Here is a 25264-nt window from a genome sequence, read left to right on the forward strand (position 1 = left end):
ACCCCATCTCTACTAAAAATACAAAAATGAGCCAGGCATTGTGGCATGCACCTGTAGTCCCAGTTACTTGGGAGGCTGAGGCAAAAGAATCACTTGAGCCTGGGAGGTGGAGTTTGCAGTGAGCCAAGATTGTACCACTGCACTCCAGCCTGGGCAACAGAAAAAGACTCTGTCTCAAAACCAACAACAACAACAACAAAAAGGTGAAAACTGCGATTACTTTTGCACCAACTTAATAGCTCCCCTTAAGTGCTCTATAAATAACAAATCATTCATTGTGAAGTGTTATGTTTTTCATTTGAGATATTCTTTCAGGTCTGACACACCAGTGAAACTACTGACATCAGCTGCTCTGAAGAACTTCACAACAAGCAAACTCACCAAAGAATGCAGTTTCCATATCTTGATGGTTACATCCCTTTTACCCCCACTAATCAACAACTCCAATTTTCCAGCCCCTTGCCCGATGGTCCCCTTAAAAGCCCCAGCCCAAAACTCCTCAGGGAAGTGAATTGGAAGGTCCCTGTCTCCTTGCCTGGTTGCCCTATGATCATCAAACACTTTCTCTGCTGCAAACCCTGCTGTCTCAGTGTTTTAGTCTGTTACTGCACAGAAGGCTTATACACCTGTCAGTCCTGTAATAGTAATTTGAGTCTTCTGGGCTCCAGCCACACTGCTTTGTAGTTTCTCACAGACCCCTGCATTAGACACAACCAAGGGCAATGACTTGAGTTACACAGCTTTTACATTTTTCTCATGAGTGTTTATCTGTCAGTTGTGCCTAATGTAGAGCGTGCACACACACACATACACACACACACACACACACTCATCTACCTACCTTGGTGTCAAACACACAAACTGTCTTTCTTGCCTCTTCCCCTGAAATGGGAATGAGAGGCATTCCTTAAGTACTCACAATAGTAAGCACATGTTACCCCTCCTCTAGGACAGACAATGTTCCAAGAGCCTTCCATATGTCTGTTCCTTATAATAGTCCTCTGATCTAAGTAGGCCTATTATCACAGCCAATTTTTAGATAAGGAAACAGTCACAGTGAGGCTAAGTGACTCACCCCAGGTCACACAGCTCAGTTCGCAGAAACAAGTGAGCTCTCCAGCCTATTCCCTCGATGAGTGTGGCAACAACGAGGATATAGACTCTGGAGACTGACCATGTGATTAAAACATGGCCCTGCTGCTTGTAAGCTCTGTGACTTGGGTGGGTCACTTAACTCCCTGTGCCTCAGTTTCCTTGTGGATACAGTGAAGGTAGAGGCAGTCTACCTGACAGGAGGTGCTGAAATGACAGTAGACTGAGAGATCATGTTCCTTCAGCATGAAAGGGTTTCCAGTGAAAAGCTCAATTCTTCTTTTGAAAGGTTAATAGGATGAAGTTAGAGTGCTCATCAGTCTACTCAGCATCTAAACCAACACACTCACACCAAGGCTAATGTCATCATGACAGTTTTCAGCCCACAGGTGTCTCCTGATTTAATTATTGAGAGAGTCCCATTACTTGGTATATGAAAGTGAGATAAAAACCTACCCAAGGGGCATTTTTCTTGGGCTGCAGGGCTCTGCTCCATTTTTGGATATTGGCACATGCTGATTCCCCTCTCTGCCTTGTGCTACCTTCTTCCCTTCCTCCTTTTCCTCACCCAGTTAATGCCTCACTTCCTTAGAACTCCAAAGAGTCAATGCCTCAGTTATATCTAGCTTAATCTTCTAAGGCTAGTTCAGAGCTCCTTGTTACATGTTTGCATGACATCTTTTATTTTTCCCTCTAAGTTCTTATCACAAGTTATAATTATATATAAATATGTGTGTGTGATTATCTACTTAATAAACATCTCTTCTAGTATAATTTAAGAGTAATAGAACTGAGACCATCTTTATTTTTACTTAGCATTTAATATCCATGGCATAGTCCTTGCATATAGTAGGCACTCAATACATGCTTACAGAGTAGATGAATGAGTAAGCATATGAACAAATTAAAAAATCTTAGTGAATGAATCACCAAAGTTTCATCAAAAGGAATTTGATGTCCTGTAATGACTTCAATTCCCTGAAATGTCTTGGTGGTCGTTGGTATCATAGAGTTTCTGGACACCCAAGGAATAATATTTCAGATAGACTCATGAGGTTTCCAGGCTACTGTGAATCAAATCCAGCCCAGCCCAGCCCAGCCCAGTCCAGCCTTCCAGGCAAGTCTGTATTTAAGTCTCCCACTTTGATTTCCATCATCATCCACTGCAAGCGAGAGTTGTTGATTTTCTTTAATTAAGGCAGGAAGGATGGCTTCCTGAGTGGGTAATATATCTCCCAAGTTCAGCATTTCATCTGCACAGCCCACATTTCACTCAGAAATGGGACGGATTCATTAAAAGTATGGCCAGACAGCTTCCTCTTTGGTTGCTTGTTTGCCTACATTTAATGAATGAATAAAGAACGTGCCTATTCATTACCAACTTTTGAGTGGAAGTAATTGCTGGGTTCCCTCGTTTGCTTGGAATAATGTTCTTTGCATTGGAAGCATCTTCTGCCTTGGTCACCATAGTAATTCCCAATCAATGGGCCAAAGACGTCCTCCAGGGGCAGGTATTCACCTCCAGCTCACCTTTGAGAGAAATAATCACTCTTCTAGTCCTCCAGGGCTTCATTCAGTGCACTAGGCATGCTCATTTATGGCAGGAGACCCTGGGACCCTAAGAAGTAAATAAGACTGGGAGGCCCATTAATTCTCTGAGTACACCCTGGGGGCACCTGGGGCATTATAATGTGATTACTACTAAGAAAGTCTAAATTCCTATGTACTTTGTCAAAAAGCACTTTACAGAAAGTACTCAGTTTGGCCCTCCCTGTGATCATGTGCCTAACTTTGGCCACAGGAAATCTAGGGGGCCATTTGGGTGACTCTTGGTTGACTCAAGGTTTAAGGGATCCTTGAGACTTTATCCCTCATCCCCAAATCATTAACAAACATTTGCCAAGTGGCTACACTGAGTATAAATTAAAGATTACTGGATCCCTTATCTGTACCCTGGACTTGTACAACACAGCTGTTCTAGTAGCTTCCCAGCCTCTTTCACTGCCTCTGCCAGTTTTATTTTCTCCATGGTTGCACAGTGGTCTTTCCAAAACATAAATGTCAGTGGCTCACACCTGTAATCCAAGCACATTGGGAGGCTGAGCCGGGTGGATCATTTGAGGCCAGGAGTTTCAGACCAGCCTGGCTAACAAGGTGAAATCCTGTCTCTACTAAAAAGATAAAAATCAGCCGGGCATGATGGCATGTGCCTGTAGTCCCAGTTACTCGGGAGGTTGAGGCAGGAGAATCACTTGAAGCAGGGAGGTAGAGGTTGCCGTCGGCAGAGATTGTGCTGCTGCACTCCAGCCTGGGCAACAGAGTGAGACTCCGTCTCAAAAAAAAAAAAAAAAAAAAAAAAAAAAAAAAAAAAAGAAGGAAAGAAACACAAATGTCACCACAACTGTCCCCTGCTAAGAATCCCAAGGCTCCTCCTTGCCCCCAAGATTCAGGACAAAGTCCTCTTCCTGATTCATAGGACCTTCCCTGTACAATCTGGCCAGTTTTATATCCACCTACCTTCTGTCCCACTTTGTAAGCATCTGCCTGCCACAGGAAGCTACTTGCAGTTCTCTGAATATATTCCACAGTTCCCACCTCGGTGCCTCTGCCCACACATTTTCCTCCACCTCCTCCCTATGACCATCTTGCATTCTTTGAAATGCTAGATCAGATTCAGAGCCCTAGAGGAGAGAGGCAGGTTGCATCACTTTACAATCAGAGCCATGAGGAAAGCGATAGGGAGTGGTGAGGAGTGGGACAAACTGGTGAGCACATACCCTGTCTATGAGGGGCAGCTATACCACCCAGCAACATCCAATGGTTGCCACGAAGGGATGTGGGTTCAGTGTTTTCATATCTACTACTTTTCAGGGGAAGCTGGAAATCTGAAACTTTATCTGAAATATTTTTTAAATGTGGTATACTTCACTGTAACTTTTAAAATGTTAAAGGCCTTCCAAAGTGGGCCTGAGCTCTTAGGTGCTAGCTGCTGACTCATGACCTCTACCCAAGAGGGGATACCTCCTTGGTGAAGTCATCTTTCCTTTGTGTCACCATTATAACTTGTGGCTCAATGAAGAGCTTCAGCGACCAATCTTTGTGTCTCTGAAAGTTGGCATAGTACATGGCACACAGAAAATGCAGTAGAGATAAACCAATGAATAAATAAAGTCAGTTTCTTCCCCCATTTGTAAGCTTATAAATTACATACACTTCAGAAAGGCTGGGGGAGGTTGGTGTATCCTTTTTAATAATCAGGCAAAAAATGGTTTTTTATAGCCAGCCTTCAACCCTGGTCATAAGAGAAGTTGGCATCCACTTGTGAAAAGCAATTTGAGAGAGAGCACTCAGTCTTGCTGTCTAAAAATATCTATCACCTATAAGACCTGCATTGCCCAACATTATCACCTTCAGTGGGTTACATCGTAGAATATTACCTTTGCAGCCTTCCTTGGGAACTAGCCCTTCCCCCTGGCAGGAAACGGAAGAAGTGTTGTCAGCTCCTAAAAGTTAATATAAATACATATTGGGTTCTTTTCCAATTTATTCTACCAAATTGCTGTATGACTTTAGGCAACTTCCCTTATCAGGACCCTACTTTCCCCATCTATAAAGAACTCTTCTGGGCCAGGGGTGGTAGCTCATGCCTGTAATCCCAGCACTTTGGCAGGCCGAGGCAGGCGGATCACCTGAGGTCAGGAGTTTGAGACCAGCCTTGCCAACATGGAAAAACCCCGTCTCTACTAAAAAATACAAAAATTAGCCAGGTGTGGTGGTGCGTGCCTGTGGTCTCAGCTACTTGGGGAGGCTGAGGGAGAAGAATTGCTTGAACCTGCAAGGCAGAGGTTGCAGTAAGCCGAGATTGCGCCATTGCACTCCAGCCTGGGTGACAGAGCAAGACTCCGTCTCGAAGAAAAAAAAAAAAAAAAAAACCCAAATATACATATATTTATATATACATAAAATTTTTTGAGACTCTGTCTCAAAATATATATACATATATTTTTTGAGACTCCATCTCAAAAAAAAAATATATATATTTTTTGAAATTTTTTCTGGACCAAACAGTGTCTGAGGTCTTCATTATTATTATTATATGGTGTGAAATGAAATTAGAAAACTGCTATCTTAGCCTAGGTTAGAAACTCAAATATATGTAGGAATGAAGAAAGAGAACAGTAAGAGCTGGGAGGGGAATGTGACAAGCTGGAAAGCTCACATCCTTCTGAAGGGAAGAGCCGCTGTTCAATTGCAGCTCACTGTTGCCACATGGGAGGCTCAGCCCAGCGCTATCTGATCATCTGATTTTTAAAGAGAAGCCAGAAATCCATGATTGTATGTAAAATATCCCAATCGCCTGCCAAATCACCTAAGCAAACAAACAAAAACAGTGTTGCCAAAACAAAACATCTCCATGGACTAGATTCAATCCATCCCTGAACCAATTTCTGGGAGGCAGGGAATGAAAGTCGGCTCAACCTGTACCACACGTCCATCTCTCTTCTCATGGTTCCTTAAGTCACAATCAGAAGAAATCAGACAAAAGCTACAGGTAAGCCGGGGAGCAGTGGCTCACACCTGTAATCCCAGTACTTTGGGAGGCCGAGGTGGGTGGATCATCTGAGGTCAGGGGTTTGAGACTAGCCTGGCCAACATGGTGAAACCCCCTCTCTACTAAAAATACAAAAAATTAGTCAGGCCTGGTGGCAGGTGCCTGTAATCCCAGTTACTTGGGAGGCTCCGGGAGGAGAACCAGGAGGCTCGAACCAGGAGGCAGTTGTAGTGAGCTGAGGTCACGCTATTGCACTCCAGCCTGGGCAACAAAAGCAAGATTCCATCTCAGAAAACACATACACACACACACACACAAACAAAACAAAACAAAACAAAACAAAACAGACAAAAAAAAAAACAAAGAAAAACTTTAGGTGTCTGCTACAAGGCACAAATCAAAAAGACTAATACCACTTGAGCTTCCTACTGTTTTTTTTTCCTTGAGTCATGCATTATTTAGCTTGAAATTGGTTGATTTGAAAAAGAGCTTCTGTGCCTATTATAAGCAGATCTTCCCTTACCCATATAGGATTTCTGCAACCTGTTTCTAAGAAGGAGGCAGCTGTTAATGAACCATGTGTTCCCACCTCTGGGTCTTGCCAGAACAATTCTGCTGAAGGAGACCCTGGTTCACTTCTCAGTAATTCTGACTTCTCAGGGACCGGCTTTTGTTTATTTTCCTCTCTCCAAAGCATACATATTTCATCTGGCAGCTTTTCCACATCAGCAAAATCCGTCGTGCCAGCACCAGATTCCTCTTGTGCACTAGCTCCATCCTGATTAACTCTATTTATATAATTTATTTTGGTTGCCTGTTTCCCATTTGGGAGATCGATACAAATTTAAATGAGAAGCGAGAGTATTTACAGCCACTTCAAGCGTTGATCAAACACAGGCCAGGATGCGGACATTCTGCCTTGGAGATGAGTCCCTCTGTGGGATCATCTTGGTATCATCTCACAAATGGAGAGAGATGGAGAAGGAGAAGAGGAAGCAGACAGAGGATGGGAAAAACGCAGGGAGGAAGAAAAGAAGAAAGGGATGGAGGGAGGAAGCAAGGAAGGAGAAAAGAGAAGGCAAGAAATAAAAGAGGAAAAGAAGTGGCTAGACTAGTTTTCCAGCTTTCTAGTTCAGTTGGCATATACCAAGCACTTTTAGCCTTTGGCTAAACTTTTATACACATATTTGCATGCTGAGATGTGTCTAGAAGTAAGTCACCAAAGTTTTTGCTTATATTAGTTCCCACGTAAAGCAGAGGACGCTGCCAGCTTATTTGCGTGTGAGTTTTTAGCTGTCAATGCATATTTCAAACAGCATTCAGGAACTGACGGCATAAATCAAGCTCTGCGGGGATGTTGCTGCCCTTCACCAGGTTGGTGTGCGATCCAGGATGTGATTTGATTTTCGGGCTTTCTCCTTAGCAGAGGCCAGCTCAAGGGCCCAGCCTTCATGATCTGGACCAAACTGTGCGTATTTCGGGGGGTGGATAGCGCATCCTTTTTGTTGAGCTGACGCTGCCTCCTTTTCTTTAGTTCTCTGTTTGGACACTGCCTGCTTTTTTTTTTTTTTTTTTTTTTTTTTTAAGAGGAGGAGGTGGCTGTAAAAAGTGTCTTCCCAAGAGACCCATGTGGTCAAAGAGGGAAGAGTGAATCAGGAAGCCTTTGTCATGCTGTGACTCTGACTTTCTTAGAAGGAACTCAGTTCTATTATTCTGTACTCACAGCCAGCTGTAGTATCTCCACCCATGGGGAAGGCTATGGTTTAATTAGTCAACAGAATTGGTCCATTTGGCTCTCCACTGGGAGGAAAACATGGATTTGTACATCAATCAGATACAAAAATCAATTCTGAATAGATCAAATATGTAAATGTATACAAGAAATAGGAAATAAAATAAGATGCTATATACATAAAGAGTTATTTTTATATGGTCTTTGGTTGAACAGATCTTAAAGGACCAGGATGGGGGAAGACCTTCCTAACCTAGACATAAAGTCCAGAAGCTATGAAATAAATGGTTCACAAACAAATTACAAACAGGTTGGGCATGGTGGCTCACGCCTGTAATTTTGCTAGGCTGAGACAGGCCGATAACTTGAGTCCAGGAGTTTGAGACCAGCCTGGCCAAAATGGTGAAACCCCATCTCTATTAAAAATACAAAAATTAGCCAGGTGTGGTGGGGCACACCTATAGTCCCAGCTACTTGGGAGGCTGAGGTGAGAGGATCACCTGAGCCTGGGAGGTCAAGGCTGCAGTGAGCCAGGATCATGCCACTACATTCCAGGCTGGCTGACAGAGTGACACCCTGTCTCAAAAAAAAAAAAAAAAAAAAAAAAAAAAAGACAGAAGGAAACAAAAAAAGAAAAAGAAAAAAGAAGTAGGAAGGAAGAGAAAGAAAATAAAAGGAAAGAAAGAAAAGAAAGGAGAAAGGAAAGAAGAAAGAAAGAAAAAAGAGAGAGAGAAAGAGAAAGAGAGAAAGAGAGAGAAAGAAGGAAAGAAAAACTGATTACAATGTATTTTAAGATCTGTTTGACTGGCCAGGCATGGTGGCTCATGCCTGTAATCCCAGCACTTTGGGAGGCCGAGACGGGTGGACCACCTGAGGTCGGGAGTTCGAGACCAGCCTGACCCACATGGAGAAACCCTGTCTCCATTAAAAATACAAAATTAACTGTGTGTGGTGGCAGGCGCCTGTAATCCCAGCTACTCGGGAGGCTGAGGCAGGAAAATCGCTTGAACCAGGGAGGTGGAGGTTGCGGTGAGCCAAGATCCTGTCATTGCACTCTAGCCTCTGTAACAAGAGCAAAACTCGGTCTCAAAAAAAAAAAAAAAAAAAAAAAAAAATCTGTTTGACCAAAGACCAAATAAAAACAAAAGACAATGACAGACTGGGATGGAACATCTGCAGGACATATGGTGCTCAAACTGTTAATATTCCTAATAACTAAATGGTTCCTACAAACTGAAGGAAGAAGATAACCCAGCTTAAAATTGGAGAAAATATATGACCCAGTAATACATTAACGGGAAGCCATGAAAACACTTACCTCAATCCACTGATCAGTGGAAAAATAGAAATTAAGGCACCTATATGGCACCATTTTTCCCCCATTAGTGTGGCAAAATGTTTAAAAAATTAATAACCTCCAGTGTTGGTGAGGATGTTGTAAGGGAAATGGCCATGCTGTAGTCAAGAGTAGGCCAAGGTAAACATCCGGCACAGCATGGCACAGTGGGATTGGAGTGCAGGCTCACAATCCCGTGCATTACATAATCACAGCTATGCAGCCATGTTATGGGAGAGCTCGTCACCTGCCTCTGAGTCACTTTTGTTCATGAGGTATATAAATACCTCACTAACACTGGGAGAGGGGGGCGCATAATAAAGCCATCTCTCACCTGCCTAAAGCTCCCCCCAACTCGAGTGTTCTTTCCACTACCCACCACCTGTCCACCAACTCCCCTCGGACCTCAGTTTGGGCTGGAACCTGATAGATGTGGAGAAATGGCCATCACGGCAACAAATGGCTGAAACTGCAAACTTATTTTGCAACATAATTAATGCAATATGTATTAACATTCAAAAGATTCTTATCATTAAGCCAGCAATTCCCTTTTTTGAAGCATGTATAGGAGAAATAAAAGCTATACAGAGGTTTATTTGTACAAGGACATGTATGCGTCTTGTAGCATTGTTTATGGTGTCCCCTTCCAAGGAGAGAAAAGGAAAGGAAAAGCAAGAGGGAGCAGGGGCAGACTCAGAGAGAGAGAGAGAGAGAGAGGGACAGAGATGGGGACAGAGAGAGATGGAGACAGAGACAGAGAATGGAGACATTCTCAACAAATATTTAGAATAAATTAAAAGCAACAAGCGTTAATAAAATAGGATAAATATTTGAGATAACTGATGTAGTCATTTAGAGGAATAAGTCAGATCTATGGGTACTGTCATGGAAGAACAGCAGTGATATGATAGTAAGTAAAATGCAAAAAATAACCCACAATTCAAAAGTACAGAGTAACAGACTTAGCTTAGCTTAGTTCATGGTATTGAGAATGAAGGTTCTAAGGTCAGCCTACTTGGATTCAATTCTCTCCTTCAGCACTGGTTAGCTCTGCAAGCTAATGAACCTCTCTGTGCCACGGTTTCCTCATCTGTCAACTGAGAAAATTACTGAGGCAATTAGATGAGTTCATCATGTAAAGCACTTAGAGCTATACCTGGTAAGCTTCATCATTATACTCTTACTGTTGAAAGGGTGCAGCTAATACAGCTGATAGCCTACAGTTAGGCAACCTTGGGGCTCTAGTCACTGTCAGAATACTAAAGCATTTTCATACCAGCTGGTAAAGACTGTCCCCCACTATTCTGATTATTCTAGGCCCTTCCCTAGGCTCAACCGCGTACTCCAGGCATCACCATGGTCTAGCAAATAAACGGTTAATACCTTGGCTTCCCAGTGGTCTCCAGATTCCAACTCCAGCCTAAGGCTTAGACCCCCTACCAATCTGGCTTTGAATTCTGCATATCACCTCTAACAACAGGGATGTATTATCTGTGTAAATTTTTGAAAACAATTAATAACTATAACAGGGAATACAATGCAAGCCTACATTTCTGCATCTTGGTGGCATTTACCAAAGCCAAGGCTGGCTTGTGTGATTTGCAAACAGCTACCTTCCTCTCCTCCACCCTTCCCTCACAGAGGGTGATATTCAAATTACTCTCCACCTGAAGCTAGCACGGTAAATAATTGAACCTCTAAAAGAATATAAAGGCTTAAAAAAAAAAACCCTTAAGTATTACCTACATAGGCTTTTACTGCAACCTACAGGGTGTCTTCCTCAAATTCACTGCTTAAAATCTCTTGAGCCCCGGAAGTCTCTTAGAATAATACCAGGAAATGAATACCCACCTGGTAATGCATTATAATTTCTAGGTCTGGCTGTGATGGAAGCCAAGTCCAGGTTTGTACAAGTTGGGAAAGAATAAAATGTCCCTGGTTCCAAATAAATAGCTGTGCCAATAACAGACTTTAATGTACTATATCCCCAGAAGCCTGAGAGGAGAGAAATGAGCGGGACGATTAGATAATCAGTCTAAAAGGGCAAATCAAGCCCCTCTAAGCTGGCTTTTTTATAGGTGGGCTTGTAAAATGGGGGTGGAGAAAATTTCGTTTAAAAATCAAGAACAATGAAAATGGAAGTTGCTATTTCAAGACTGAAAATATATGCACAGGCTACAGTGGATACTCTCCTGGGACCCATTTCACAGCTGAGGAAGCTGAGGTACAGGACAGTTAACTCTCTTGCCCATAGATCTGAAAAGCAATAACATTTGTTGAGCAGGGTGTGAAAGCAGGTGCCTCTGTCACTACAGTTCACAGAAGTCTGTAAAACGAGACATGTCTGTCTCGAGACATAGGGACGCAGAAATGATGGTGAGAGAGGTACGTTTCTGACATGTTTTGTGATCGGATTCTTTTGCCAGAGCCTCTGAATTAAAGATCAGACCAGTTTCATGGGCTAGCTCATGTCAAGTCTTGATTCATTTAGGGATAGCTGGTTGGTTTGTTCATTTTGCAGGGCTGAGTCCCTTCCCATCAACACATACACCCCTGCCTCGTTCAGGCCACATTTACCTGCTCTTTGCCGCTGCCTGTGCAGCGAGTGAGTTAGAGGTGAAATTGCTGCTAACTACTAAGAGTCCCTGCCCCCTTGCAACTGACAACAGATGACACTGAAATGAAAAGGAGGAAGGGAAGACCTCGTGAGTTCCTGGTGCTTGTGGAAGGAGGAGATGCATTATAATTATAGTTACAGAAGGCAGCGATTCTTCACCTCCTGAAATGGTTAGGTAACATTTTGTTTATAGGTTCCAATGTTCCGGGGCAAGATTTTCTGGGGATAGCTTCCCTCAAATTCTCAAAGGGATCTGTGGCACCAAAGAGGTTAAAAGTCCATTGTCCTGGGCGTATTAGTCTGTTTTCATGCTATTGATAAAAACATACTGGGCAATTTATAAAGAAAAAGAGGTTTAATGGACTCACAGTTCCACATGGCTGGGGAGGCCTAACAATCATGGTGGAAGGCGAAAGGCACGTTTTACATGGCAGCAGCAAGAGAGAAAAATGAGAGCCAAGCAAAAGAGGAAACCCCTTATAAAACCATCAGCTCTCCTGAGACTTATTCACTACCACAAGAACAGTATGGGGGAAACTGCCCCCATGATTCAATCATCTCCCACTGGGTCCCTCCCACAACACGTGGGAATTATGGGAGTACAACTCAAGATGAGGTTTGGGTGGGGACACAGCCAAACCATATCACATGGGGTCTCTAAATCAAATATGTTCGGACAGTCATCCCCATTCAGTCCTCCTTTCATTCAACACATACTGAGTTCCTCTATGGACACATCAGGGTCAGGTACAGGGATTACACTGGCAAATCTGACTGAAGCTCTTTCCTTCATGGACCTTATATTTTAGTTGGGGACACAGATAGATATTCAAGAATTCATCCAGTGACTCATGGATATGATGGTGTTAGGAGCTTCAAAAAGCAAGGAGGAAGTGAAATGAGGACCCATTTCTAGTCCACTCTGGGTTAGGGAAGAGTTCCTTGATATAGTGATATTTAAGCTGAGCTCAGAAGCATGAGCAGTTAGTGGGGAGGGGAGGGTTGAGGGAGGAGTGTTCTAAACCCTGGGTGCCCAGGGGGATCTGCAGACCAGCAGCATCAGCAATGTCTGGGAACTTGTTACAAGTGCCAGATGCTCAAGCCCTGTCTCAGATGTAATATGTTTTTTTTTTTTTTTTGCAGGTTTATCTAATTTTTTTTTTTTTTTGTGGAGTCTCACTGTGTCACCCAGGCTGGACTGCAGTGGTGCAATCCTGGCTCACTGCAGCCTCCACCTCCCAGGTTCAAGCGATTCTCCTGCCTTAGACTCCCGAGTAGCTGGGATGATAGGTGTGTGTCACCATGCCCAGCTAATTTTTGTATTTTTAGTAGAGACGGGGTTTGACCATGTTGTCCAGGCTGGTCTCAAACTCCGGACCTCAGGTGATCTGCCCGCCTGGGCCTCCCAAAGTGCTGGGATTACAGGCATGAGCCACCACACCTGGCCTAAAATCTTAAAATTTTTAAAAAATACTTTCAATTTTATTTTAGATTCAGAGAGAACATGTGCAGGTTTGTTATATAGGAATATATTGGATGATTCTGAGATTTGTGGTATAAATGATTTCATCACCCAGGTAGTGACCACAGTACCTAAGTTTTTCAACCCTTGCCCTCCTCTCCCCTCTCTAGTAGTTCCCAGTGTCTACTGTTGCCATCTTTATGTCCATGTGTACCCAATTTTTAGCTCCCACTTGTAAGTGAGAACATGTAGTGTTTGGTTTTCTGTCCTTGCATTAATTGGCTTAGGATAATGTGCTCCAGCTATATCCATGTTGCTGCAAAAGATATTTCATTCTTCTTTATGACTGTGTAGTATTCCATGGTGTATATGTACCATACACTATGGTGTATATGTACATGGTATATATGTATACCATGGTGTATATGTACATATATGGTGTATATGTCCATGGTGTATATGTACCATATACTATGTAGTATTCCATGGTGTATATGTACCATATTTTCTTTATCCAATCCCCCATTGAAGGGCACCTACGTAGATTCTACGTCTTTGCTATTATGAATAGTGCTGCTATGAACATGGAAATGCATGTGTCTTTTCTGTAGAACGATTTATATTCCTTTGAGTATATAACTAGTAATGGGATTGCTGGGTCAAATGGTAGTTCTATTTTAAGTTCTTTGAGCAATCTTCAAACTGCTTTCCATGGTGGCTGAATTAACTTACGTTCCCACCAACAGTGTACAAGCATTCCCTTTTCTCTGTAGCCTCGCCACCATTTGCTGTTTTTTCACTTTTTAATAATAGCTTTTCTGACTAGTGTGAGATGGCATCTCATTGTGGTTTTGCTTTGCCTTTTTCTAATGAAGAATCTCAATTTGTAACAAGATCCCTAGGTGATTGATATTTGCATTGAAGGCTGAGAAGTATTCCTCTGAAGAGAGGCAGGAGCATTTGAGGAACTGTAGGAAAATTGGTGCTCCTGAAACTCAGAAAGAGAAGGAGGTGGGGGAGATGAGGCTGGAGAGGCAGGAGCAGAGAACATCAGATTCCTGTAGCCATGTTAAGAATAAAAGAAACATTTGAGGGCAAATAAATGATTATGCTGATTATGCTTTTGGCAAGAACTTTAAAAAAAATTAAATGTAATTTTTTTAAGTTCCAGGGTGCATGCATGTGCAGGACGTGTAGGTTTGTTACCTAGGTAAACATGTGCCATGGTGGTTTGTTGCACCTATCAACCTGTCACCTAGGTATTAAGCCCAGCATCCTTTAGCTCTTTTTCCTAATGCCGCCCCTCTCCCACCTCCCCACTGCAAAAGGCCCCAGTGTACGTTGCTCCCCTCCCTGTGTCCACGTGTTCTCACTGTTCAGCTCATACTTTTAAGTGAGAACATGCAGTGTTTGGTTTTCTGTTCCTCCATTAGTATGCTGAGGATAATGGCTTCCAGCTTCATCCATGTTCCTGCAAGGGACGTGATCTCACTCCTTTTTATGGCTGCATAGTATTCCATGGTGTATATGTACCACATTTTCTTTATCTAGTCTATCACTGATGAGCATTTGGTTGATTCCATGTCTTTCAGCAAGAACTCTTAAAACTCTAATTTGGTAGCTTGGGCTATGGGGTTTATATGTAGAATGAGTGAGGGAACCAGCTTTTGTTTGTGGTCACCTATCCCTCCTTCTGCACATTCCACACTTCATCTCTGTTTTCTCATCTGTAAAATACGGATAACAGCTCCTGTCTTGCATACTCCTTGGGCTGGTTGAATAGATTGTTCCCTATAATGCACATATGTCAGGTCCAGCGCATAAGAAGTATTTAATAAATTAGTTTACTTCTCATTGTTTCAAGAAATATTTATTCCAATTCTTTATTCTAAGCCCTGAAATAGGAACTGGAGATGTTACATTGAGCAAGATGTGATAGCCTCAGGGAGTCCAAAATCACGCTGGGGAAAGTGGGGCTCAAACAGATGATATGACAGATACTATAACAGGCAAAGTACAGATGCCAGTAAGGATATACCGAAGATGGGTAATAGAATCCAGGGAGCTTGTCCAATGCTTCACAGAGGAAAGGATATCTAGGCTGATGCCAAAGAATGAGTTGAAATTAGCCAGGCAAAGTAAAGGAAGGTCTGCACATGGCAGTCCCTACTTGACATCTACAACATCCAGAAGCAACAAGGGATATCTGTCTAGAATATACAAAGAACTCCTCTAAATTAGGAAGAAAACAGAGTAAACCCAATGGAAAGATGCAAAAAAAATCGTCATCAGATGATTCAGTTATGGAGAAACCTAAATGGCTCTATGACCTATGAAGAGATGCTGAACCTCTTTAATAACCAGAGAAATGCAAATTAAAACAACAAGGTACTACTTCCTACCTGTCAGAATGACCAAACATTAGAAAGATGGTAAATGCCAAGAAGCATGAGCTGTAAGTTCTCTTTCCTTCCTTGTGCGAGTGTAAACTGGTAACACTATTTGGAAAAGTTATCTGGTGAGTCTTGGTCAACTTAAGTATGTGTGTGCCTTATTGCCTATTAATCTCTCTCCTAGGTATAAATCCTAGGGGAATGTTCACATACTCATAAAAGGATGAGTTTAGGGCATCAGCTTTCTTTGTAGCATCAAGAAGTTGCAGGCAACTCAGGTGTCCATCATTAGAGGATTGGCTAAGTAAAATGTGATAGACGCACATTATAGAAAATCAGACAGCACGAGGAAGTCACAAGCAATTTTGTAGAAAGCAAATTACATAGAAAGCAATTTGGATAGATCATCAAACAATGCTGAATGAAGAAAGCCTCAAAATGGGGCTTCCAACACAGTGCTATTTATGTTCATTAAAAACACTCACCATCAAAGTAAATCTGCATATTTTATAATATTTACAAATGCATGTCTAACACATTTCCCTTCCCCTAGGAAGGGAAATGGAACTGGGGACTAGGTATATAGAGGAAAAAATATATGAATAGTAAAACAAGACAATAATTGACCATATATGATGTACCATAGGCTAGGAAATTTGATTAGCTCAACTTATGCTCCTGAGATCCAATAAACAATCAATTAAAATGAAAGGGTTTCAGGCAGAGGGAATAACATGCAATTTGCAAAAGTAATGGAGGACATGATACATTCTGGAATGGAGAGAGATCAGTAGGGTTAGGACAAATAATGTAAGGCAGGAAGCGTTAGGGAAAGACCAGACATGGAGAACCCTAAAGCTATACGAAATAATCAGGATTCAGCCCAAGGGCAGTAGGGAGCCATTGAAGTGACATGATTGTGTTTTTAATCTTGCTCCAAGCTCCAGCGACGAGAAAATAAGCCAGCCCACTGAGTCAGAAGTGCATGTCATCTCTCTGTATTCGTGTGGCGTATTTATCAAGTATTAATGAAATAAGCTTTGAACATCTTAGCACCCAACTCATGAACCTCACTTTTTCCCCACTTTTATACCAATTATGAGATAGTCATTGACACTTTCACCAGTAACCCGGCAATGTCCAGAAACACATTTACTATTTGACCTTGGGCAAAGTCATCTCAACTCTGAATATCAGTTGCCTTAATTTCTTTTAACAACACCACAAGCATTTCCTATATCTAGTAGCCACTGGAATCAAACAGAAAGTGATTTTACATCTTCACAATAACCTTATGAGATAGATAGTATTCACATTTTATAGGAAGAAGAAACCTATATGGAGACAGAGATGTTAAGTAATTTGCCTAAGGTCATTAACCATTAGTAGATGCAGAAGTAGGCATTTCTGTTTATAAACTGTTTAAGAGTCTATTCTGCCAACCACACCTCATGGTACCACCCTCAGATGGTATTGCTTCCTTCAAAGTTTGTAGCATTGGAAGACCTTTTGTGTACAGTGTGTTTGGCAACACTGGAGCCTAGAAATCAATCTCAAATGAATGGCCTCTGGGCTACATTGGGACTGTATACATGTTTTCTTTAACCCGAGTAGTTTTATTTTTCTGATTCTGTATTAATAGCCTATATTTTGAAATCTGAAGATTTTATATAGAAATCCAAAATTTTGGTTTCTTGTGAAAAGTTGGGAAATTTGCTAAGGCTGGGCTCCCATTCCCTTTCAGAAAAATCCACTGGAGCTGAGTAGCAGCTACACATTTAGACAGGGCATATGCTCTCCAATTTTCCACAGTCCCCACCCCTCCCTAATACACTAAGCCCATTTCTCTCATTCCCATTAACTGCCTAGCCCGAATGGACCTCAACGTCATGACCTCTGTTGTAGGCAATAAACAGTCTAATCACTGAGAGGATGGGACAGGCCAAGGTTTTAAAAATGCAAAGCTTGATCTATCTCAGAATGAAAATGAAAATTACAATCTTTCTGGAGACTTATCTTCCTGGTCTCAATTCTCATTGGTCTTTCCCCTCTGACCTTTAATTTCATTTATTATGAAACAGCCAAGTGGCACAACAGAAAATACCATCAAAATGGGAGCACTGGGGTTGTTCTTTCAGAAGCTGAATGTTAGGCCTGGCTTTTCCAATAACTCCCTATTCATTCAAATCTCATTACAAAATGATTTTTAATCATCGTAGAATAAATTCACTCTTCACATCTGGAAATGTTAAAGCCCTAATTTAACAGCAACAACCAAAAAAAAAAACCAAAAAAAAAAAAAAAACAAAAAAAAAACCCTCTAATTGATTTGCACTAAGAAGCAGAACATGGCCTCTGTTGTCAGATGTTCAATAATTTAACTGCAAATGAAGTGTGTAAAATACAATATTTGTGTCATAAACCACCCAGCTTGTCACATCATAATAGACTTTTGAAGAGACATGTTTCATGGCACTGAGCAACATTATGTTGGAATGGTGGAGTAGACAAACTGAGGTTTACAGGTTCCACTTGCTTATGTAGAAAGTGATTGAGTCTCACTTCACCCAGTGACAGGAAGCATGGAAATACAGTATCTCTGGATCTTACCATTTCAAAGCAGTGTCTGGAATTCATCCTTCCAGCTGGATAACATAACTCTTCTTCAACCTTTCCTATGTTACAAGATGTATTTTGGATTACCTTACAAGTCTAGTGGGATATTGTGGTTCCTTTGCTATCACAGGCCACGGTAGGCAGAACAATGTCCTCCCCACCACCCCATCTTAAAGATGTCCAAGTTTGAATCCCTAGAATCTGAGAATACATTGGGTGGCATGGAAAAGTGGGAATTAAAGTTGCAGGTAAAATTAAATTGCTAATAGGCTGACCTGAAAACAGAGATTATTCAGATGGGTCTGATGTAATCACAAGGATCCTTAAAAGTAGAAGGAGACAGAAGAGGCAAGTCAGATGGAGACGAGATTATGGCAGGTCAGGGTGATGCAATGTGCAAAGAACTTGACTTTCCATTGCTGGAAGGAGGATGGGTCCACAAGCCAAAGAATGCTGGTGGCCTCTAGCAGCTGGAGAAGGCCAGGAAACATTATTCCCCAAAGCCTTCAGAGGGACAGCAGCCCTGTCAACACCTTGCCTTTAACCTAGTAAGATTTTTACTGGACTTCTAAGCTTCATGACTATCAGGTTAATACATTTGTGTTGTTTGAGCCACTTAAGTGGAAGTAATTGGCTGCAGCAGCAATAGAAAACTAATACATTGATACTAAAGCCATATCTGTGGGAAAACAATAGAGGAATTGGAATGCTGGCTTCTTTTGCTCAAAATTAGTAGCCTAAGACACAATCAAATGGTGTTACTATATTTCTTAAATTTTACTATGCATATTTGTTTTTCAAATTATAACATTTCTCACATTAGGACTTATCTCACAATTGAAGAATACATTGAATAGAGTGCTCTTCCCCAAATCCTTTTAGCAAAATTGAAAGCTGTCACTAAACAGACTGTACATTGTACAATCTTGAGAGCCTCAAAATGACACAAAAAGTATTCATTTTAAGGAATGCGCAGGTGAAATTCAATTCAACCAGCATTGATTATCTTGTTAGCACCAAGCACGCTGCTAAACGCTGAGGTAGGCCAGACTTGTTGTTTTCGTGACTTTCACAGGCAAATGGAACAATGACCTAAGAATGGTAAATTAAACTGAAAACTCAGACTGATGCTATGATTAATTCTCCAAATGCAAAATGTTCTGAGGTCAGCGCCTGTGCCTGCCTAGTTCATTTCCAAGTCCCCTGTATCTAGCATAGACACAGCCTAGCACAGAGTAGGTACTCCTTTGAATGACTGTCTAAGTGCTTTACATGCTTTATCTTATTTTCTAGCAGGTAGATTATATGGTATCCTCATTTTACAACTGAGGGAACTAAGTTTAGAAAGAGTAATTCATTTCCCCAAAGTCACACAGCTACTAGCAGCTTAGACCAGGGCTTCTCAGCATCAGTATCATTGATACTTTGGGCTGGATCATTCTTTGCTGGGGGCAAGGGGCCACCCTGTGCATTGTAGGATGTTTGGCAACATCCCCTGGCCGTTAGTCACTGGATGCCAGTAGCACAGTCTACTCCACTTGGAACAGTCAAAAATGTCTTCAGGTGTTGTTGAGGGGAAAAGGGCAAAATTGCCCCCAGTTGAAAACCACTGGCTTAGGCAAATGAGCATCAACACTCTTAAGTATGTATGTTTATAAAATATGTCCACAAAAGAGTTGGAGCCCAATTCCTCTTCTCTTGAGTATGGGGAGAACTTAGTGACCTGCTTCTAACAAATGGAATATGGCAGACACCAAGGGTACATGTACGATTAGGCCATAAGAGGCATTTTGGCCTCCTCTTTGTCCTCTCTCTTGAATTGCTGGTTCTAGGGGAAGTTAACTACCACATCATGAGAATACATAAACAGACCTAAAGCTCTACATGGTGAGGAACTGAGGCCTCTTGCCTACAGCCAGTGAGGAGCCAAGCTACCCAGTCCATTGCTATGGAGTAAACTGTCATGAGAGTAGAGCCTCCAGTCTTGGTCCTCAGCTGAACCTTCAGATAAGTGACATCCCCAGCTGGCTGATGTCTTAACTGCAATCTCATGTGAAACCCTGAGCCACAGCCACCCAGCTAAACCACTCTTGGATTCCTGATGCTTGGAAACTGAGTGAGATAATAAATATTGGTGTTTTAAGCTACTAAGCTTTGGGGCATTTGTAACGCAGTAATAGATAACTAAGACAAAAATGAATGACCTGCTGAGGGAAAAAGTAAATGGTCCAGAATGACTGGTGTTTGGGGTGCATGGCAGAGGAGCATGCACAGGCTTGAGGATACAAACTGAGGCAGAGCTGAAGGATCTGAGTGCTTTGTATATATCGGGGCAAAATGGGGAGTCAGAACTTTGAGGCTGGGCACAGTGGCTCACACCTGTAATCCCAGCACTTTGGGAGGCTGAGGTGGGCGGATCACCTGAGGTCAGGAGTTTGAGACCGGCCTGGTAACATGGCAAAACGCCATCTCTACTAAAAATACAAAAATTAGCTGGGTGTGGTAGTGCACACCTGTAATCCCAAGCTACTCAGGAGGCTGAGGCTGGAGAATAGATTGAACCTGGAAGACAGAGGTTGCAGCGAGCCAAGATTGCACCACTGCACTCTAGCCTGGGTGAAAGAGTGAGACCCCGTTTCAAAAAAATAAAAGAAACCTTTGAGGATTATGTAGCACAGAAGTTGGCAAGCTATAGTCCAGTGGCCCGATCCAGCTCCTTTTGTAACACCCTTGAGTGATGAATGGTTTTACATTTTTTAATATTTTCCATCTATTTTCTCCAAAACAAGGAAAACACGAAAGGCCAAGGAGGGCTAGTTTGCAAAGGGACTTGAAATGCAGGCTCAGGAGTCTGAAGTTCTTTCTAGAGACCCTGGGGCCATAATGGAGCAACAGGACTTGTGCATTTTTCATTTCTTAAAAACACAAATCTGAGCACATCATTCTTGTGTTTGTTTCCTAATGGCTTCCCATTGGTTTAAGCATAAACATTGAACACTAAGAAAAGGAGAGATGGCCTTTCATTTTCTTCCTGCTGCCTAGCTGGTCAGCCTAATTTTCTGCTATTACTCCAGTATTGTGCCCAACCCAACACACACACACACACACACACACACACACAGATGCATTCCCTCCAAATATTCCTTCTATCCCACTTTTAATCCTCTTACATACTGGGTTCTCCTGGGACTTTTACCTTCTAGCCTTTGTCCGGAATACCTCTCCCCATCCCTGCCTTTTGGGCTACCTATACTAATTGCCCCTTTTTTGAAAGTCTTCCTGGTTGGGCATGGTGGCTCAGGCCTATAATTCCAGCACTTTGGGAGGCTGAGGCGGGCAGATCACCTGAGGTCAGGAGTTCGAGACCAGCCTGGCAAACATGGTGAAACCCCATCTGTATTAAAACACGAAAATTAGCTAGGTGTGGTGGCGTGCACCCGTAATCCCAGCTACTCGGGAGACTGAGGCAGAAGAATTGCTGGAATCTGGGAGGCAGAGGTTGCAGTGAGCTCAGATTGTGCCACTGCACTCTAGCCTGAGTGACAGAGTGAGAATCTGTCTCAAAAAAATAAAAAATAAAAAAGTCTTCTTATCCTTCTCAGTCTAGAGAGGTATCGCTCCCATACAGTCCCATTTTAGTCGGAGTAGATGTTTATCTCCACACTCATGAGACTGTTTTGTATTTGTCCATTTATGCAATTTCTCTCCCTATCTAGATGAGAGCTCTATTTATTAGCTGCATATTTTATCTCTGAAGATGGTCAATGTCTAATAAATGTTTGTTGAACAAATGAATAAAGAAACGATAACTGAGTTGCTGCTGACAGCTGTGTCTAAAGAAATCCAGGCTTCAGTGTAGTTTGGTAGCTGGGTGATTTGTCTTGGAAGGTCTCTGAAGAAAAATAAGCCCAGCATTAAGTCGCCTTATCTTACCTGATGGAGGTACATACCTTGCAGTGGAGCTGGACATAAACATGGATATAGCAGTAACGGGTTTCATTCTCTTCCACAAATCATCGGACCACTTCCCCTCAGAACAGACCAAGAGGCATTACCATTACTCTGAAACATGACCTCATTTCACTGACTCATGAGCAGAAACCCTGAGATGCCGGTCCCTTTCCACCAGTGTCCCTAATCTTCCCTCCTACGACAAGAAAAACAATAGCTATCCATAACCCTGATCATTTTCAAGCAACTTTGCCTCTGTTAACCGTTGAGAACCCCTGAAGAGCTTGTTGTGGCATCTGTTTTTGTGAACTGGGTTGGGCTCAAGGATACAAACTGGGCCATAGCTGAAGGATCTGAGTGCTTTGTATATATCAGGGCAAAATGGAGAGTCAGAACTTTGAGGATTATGTAGGATTGACGTTGGCAAGCTGTAGTCCACTGGCTCAGTCCAGCTCTTTTTGTAACACCCTGGAACTTTGAACAGTTTTTACATTAAAAAAAAAATTATTACATTTTAGATGGTCATATGAGTATATAATTTCCTTTTTTTTTTTTTTGAGATAAGGTCTCACTCTGTCACCCAGGCTGAAGTGCAGTAGCATGATCTTGGCTCACTGCAACCTCTACCTCCTGGGTTCAAGCAATTCTTCTGCCTCAGCCTCCTAAGTAGCTGGGACTACAGGCATGTACTACACGCCTGGCTAATTTTCTGTATTTTTAGTAGAGATAGGGTTTTACCATGTTGGCCAGACTTGTCTTGAACTCCTGACCTCAGGTGATCCGCCCACCTTGGCCTCCCAAAGTGCTGGGATTCCAGGTGTGAGCTCCTGTGCCCGGCTTGGGTACCTACCTACTTTCTTAAATTTTGGCTCTTGGCTTGCAAAAACTAAAGTATTTATCATGTATGGCCATTTAAGAAAAAGTGTGCTGATCCTTGATGCAGAAGGAAAGACCAAGAAGCCCATGGAGTTGGGATGTGGAGAACAGACATGACTAGCATGGAATTTATTTATTTATTTATTTTTAGATAGGGTCTTACACAGCCACCCAGGCTGGAGTACAATGTGCAATCTTGGCTCACTGCAGCCACAGCTTCCTGGGCTCAAGCAGTTCTCCTGCCTCAGCCTCCTGTGTAGCTAGGACCACAGGCATACACTGCTATACCCAGCTGTTTTTTTTTTTTTTTTTTTTTTTTTTTGAGATGGAGTCTCACTCTGTCACCTAGGCTGGAATGCAGTGGCATGATCTCAGCTCCTGCAACCTCTGCGTCCTGGGTTTAAGTAATTCTCCTGCCTCGGCCTCCCAAGTAGCTGGGATTACAGGCACCTACCACCACACCTGGCTAATTTTTATATTCTTGTAGAGATGGGGTTTCACCATGTTGGCCAGGCTGGTCTTGAACTCCTGACCTCAGGTGATCTGCCTGCCTCAGTCTCCCAAAGTGCTGGGATTACAGGCGTGAGCCACTGTGCCCGGCCTATTTTTATTTTTTATTTTTTTGGTAGAGACAGGGGTCTCACTTTGTTGCCCACACTTGTCTTGAACCCCTGGGCTCAAGTGATCCACCTGCCTCAGCCTCCCAAAGTACTGGGATTATAGGTGTGAGCTGCCACGCCCCGCCTAGCATGGATTTTTAAGTTGCTTACAAGGGGGTGCACCCTGGAACACATCTCCTCAGTATCCCCCAGAGAACCTGTGTTGTGTGCATTGGCCTTGAAGGCTTGTGAGTCAGGGATGCTTTGGAGGAGCTCAGCATAGGCGTCTGAAAAGACACAGCATATAGAAGAAGAGGCTCGTGAACAAGGAAGCAGCTGTCACCTGGTCACTTACGGCCAATCAGTTGATTGTCTTCTGGGTCTCAGGTCAGGCTTGCAAAGGAACAACGCAGACCTATCCTCCTTATCCTCGAACTCCAGCCTAAATGGACTGCAGCCAGCTGGGTGTCACCGCTGCCGTCCTTAGAGAGGGCTTTTCCCACCTTCACATAATCAGGAGGCTCCTTTCTTCCCGCAGGAGCCCATCAGTTGAAGTGTACGGTTGCTTCTTGCAGACAGCCCTCTTACCCATCAAGGGAAGATAATGCTCCGTGATCATTCTGGCTTTTCCAGGCTTCATGTTCTCGCTCTCCTTTCTGCCCCAGCGGAAAACGTAAGGTTGCTATTTTAAGACATCCTTTAGTATCAAAATACCACTTTGAGACACTTATGTCTTTCCTTTCAATAACCTCTTTTAAGGTATAAAGAACTTACTGGAGGGGCAAGTGGTGGCTGCCTATGGGAAGCAAGCTAAAGGGCTGCTCAGAGACCCTTCTGGTACTCCTGCTGTGCCAGGACATCAGTACTTTCCAACTCGTGATGCTGAGGATGGTGGATCTTCTTTGTCTTCTTCCATCTCTCGCCTTCAATGTCCTAGGCTGGGGACTAAGGGAAGGGATAATGGGGAGCCCAGGTTTCATGCAGATGGAACGCCAGCGTGAGAAAGGAAAGGCAGATACCGACCATGTGGACAAGAAAGCAAGACAGAAGAACAGGCGGTGAAAATACCTTTCCCTACCACAATCAATATAATTGAGTCTATAGCTGAAGGTAGTATTAGGGGTGGGTGTCTAATAATATCATACAAACTGACACACATTTGGGTGAATAAATCATGAGCAGAGTCCCCCATAATCTGCCCTTCTATTGATAATTAGTATTTACTGAGTGCTATATGTCAGGTCTGGTTTTAATCCGTTTACAGGATTCAGTTCATTTGCTGCTGGCAACGAACCATTGTTAGCCTGTATTTACGAAGAGGAAATGAGAGCTCAGAGAGGGTGAGCCACTTGCCCACTATCACACAGCTTATGAGCGGTAGAGCTGGGACTCAGACCCAAGCCTGACCCCAGAACCTGAGCTCATAACCTCTCCTTAGATAGGTTCTTCCAAGGAGTTTGCCTCCAGCAAACTGTGTCCTATGCCAGTCAGGCCACCAGCATATGCTTTGGAGAAACCAACTCCCATAGACAGCTGTCTAGATGGTGCTGATATTATAAATGGTATTATGAAAAAATAAGGATATGGCTTATAAATCAGGCAAAGGGAAGTTATGATTCTTCTGGACACCCTAATCTATCTCCCTATAATTGCCTGTATATGAAATGTCTGCCTGAGGTTATCAGCGTATTCCCTGAGTCGCCTGCGAAGGTAAGATTGCAATGTTAGCGACCCTTGTTACACAAACCAAAGCAATCTGTTCTATTTTGACACTCGGACACTCCTGGCTTGCAAAAGGGATGGAGTCAGGGACGGGCAGGCATTTGTCCACGTTCTTGTCCCAGACGAAAGTAAGAAGGGTTAACTGTGAGGCATGCTTACTGAAAATGACAGCTCTGGCCTCTAACTATACTAAGCAGTGGCCAGCAATCTTGGGGATACTTAAGGGAAAACCACAGCTCCATTTCTTTAACCCATCTTTAACCTTTCGTTCTAGAAATCCTAATTAAAAATCAATTCCATTTTTTCTTGTAGTAAA

Source organism: Macaca thibetana, chromosome 20 (assembly GCF_024542745.1).
Source record: "Macaca thibetana thibetana isolate TM-01 chromosome 20, ASM2454274v1, whole genome shotgun sequence".
NCBI classification, from domain to species: domain Eukaryota; kingdom Metazoa; phylum Chordata; class Mammalia; order Primates; family Cercopithecidae; genus Macaca; species Macaca thibetana.